The sequence below is a fragment of the Otolemur garnettii genome, unplaced genomic scaffold, assembly GCF_000181295.1.
Source record: "Otolemur garnettii isolate 467f Iridium unplaced genomic scaffold, OtoGar3 scaffold00049, whole genome shotgun sequence".
NCBI classification, from domain to species: Eukaryota; Metazoa; Chordata; class Mammalia; order Primates; family Galagidae; genus Otolemur; species Otolemur garnettii.
In genome coordinates this window covers 5361705-5363724 of record NW_003852444.1, presented here as the reverse complement: position 1 = coordinate 5363724, position 2020 = coordinate 5361705, and the positions used below count along the sequence as shown (strand labels likewise).

At 38.1% G+C, this 2020-nt stretch overlaps 1 protein-coding gene across 10 annotated transcripts in view; it reads left to right on the top strand.

Annotated features, from left to right (window-relative positions):
• The window catches only part of LOC100947781 (putative RNA-binding protein Luc7-like 2), a 66224-nt gene that overhangs the window by 18543 nt on the left and 45661 nt on the right, over positions 1 to 2020 (top strand). The gene's annotated exons all lie outside the window — the stretch shown is intronic.

Genomic DNA, 2020 nt, shown 5'->3' with positions numbered 1-2020 from the left:
CCGGGCTGGGGATTCGAACCCGCCACCTTAGGTGTACGTGGCTGGCGCCTTAGCCGGTTGAGCTATAGGCGCCAAGCCTAGTTTTTCTATTTTAGTAGAGACAGGGTCTTGCTGCTCTTGCTGCTCTTGCTGAGGCTGGTCTGAAACTCCTGAGCTCAAGCAATCCACCTGCCTTGGCCTTCCAGAACTCTAGGATTATAGGTGTGAGCCACTGTGCCTAGCCAGTATAATTCATTTGTAAAGTATTAATAGTTTCATTTATTGTTAAACAGTAGACTTTTGTCCAGAACAGTACACAATATTGTTTATATTTGTGCACAGTTATATTGTGCAGGCAGTAGGGAAAATAGTAAATACTTAAATCTACACAGCCTAATTTGGCAGTTGTGTTATTACTTAAAATTCATCTATATTGCTGACTCCTAATAATATAAAACTTACTTAATTGAGATTCTATGTCTGCAGAGATAGACGTTGATCTTAGAGTATCATCATCTTAATTTAGAAGATAAAGCACATGATGATAGATCTATGTAAAGGGATCAAAGGACTTGATTCCCTGACTTTTGGATTTGGTAGAAATGATTATAATTGCTTCCCTTCACAGTTGCTTCTGATGGTGGTGGGGAGCTAAAAGATGACCAGATCTTGAACTGGTTTTATTTCTGATTTTGCCAAAAATGACTGAAATGAAGAAAAATTTCTGACTTGCCTTTTCAGAAGCAATGAGTTCTTAAAAGATGTCTAAATGAGTGGTCTCTTTGTTGATAGAAGGAGTTAAATTAAGGACATACTTCAAAGAGATGTGTATCAAGGCATATGCAGAGGAAACACCTATGTGTTCCCAGTAGGAAAAATAATCGAAACTATATTATGTCAATGGGGAGGGGGAAGAGCCTTTTTAACAAAAGTTTATTACCACAGGCAAAAACATTTAGTTTCTGAGCACTTGAATTAGGACTATGACAGATAATAAACTCTCTTCTATCTACTCTTTAAAGATTTGTTTGTTTGTTTTTGAGATAGAGTCTTAACTCTGTCAACCTGGGTAGAGTGCTGAGAGTGCTGTCATAGCTCACAGCAATCTTAAACTCTTGGGCTTGAGTATTTCTCGTGCTTCAGCCTACCTAGTAGCTGGGACTACAGGTGTTTGCCACCACACCTGGCTAGTTTTTCTGTTTTTACTAGAGACGTAGTCTTGTTCTTGCTTAGGCTGATCTTGAACTTCTGAGCTCAAGCAGTCCACCCACCTCAGCCTCCCAGAGTGCTAGGTTTGTAGGTGTGAGCCACCATACCCAGCCCAAAGTTTATGTAATTATTTTCTACTGTGCTATAATAGATTTGAAATCTATAAAATCTAACTGTAGTATACTTTGATTCTCCATGTTTACTATAGTATAAAATTGAACAGTTAATGTATTTTATTTAATGGTTAAATGATCACCTCAGATAAATTTTGAGAACAAAATTAACAAAGAGGCAGAATTTATATTTTTAAAATTTTTCAATACTTTTAAGACCAACCATATCAAGACTTTGAGTTGTTAGATTCTTCAGGTATGGCGTTAGTAATAAAAATAGGACTTGGCTCTTGGGTTTCACATTTCATAATGTCTATAACACATTTATTTTTACAATGATTCTGTGAGTTGTATTATCCAACAGCTTTATTAAGCAGCTTACTCAAAATCACTCAGGTCTATGGAAACTGAGAACAAGTTTTAGTGTTGTTTTTTTTTTTTGGTGAGACAAAGTCTTATTATGTCACCCTCGGTAGAGTGCTGTGGTATCACAGCTCACAGCAACCTCCAACTCTTGGGCTCAAGTGATTCTCTTGCCTCAGCCTCCTAAGTAGCTAGGACTACAGGCACCCACCAAACACCTGGCTATTTCTTTTTTTTTTTGCTGGAGTTGTCATTATTGTTTAGCTGGCCTAGGCTGGGTTTGAGCCCACCAACCTCTGTGCATGTGGCTGGCACTGTAACCACTGTGCTATGGATGTCGAGCCTTTTTTTTTTTT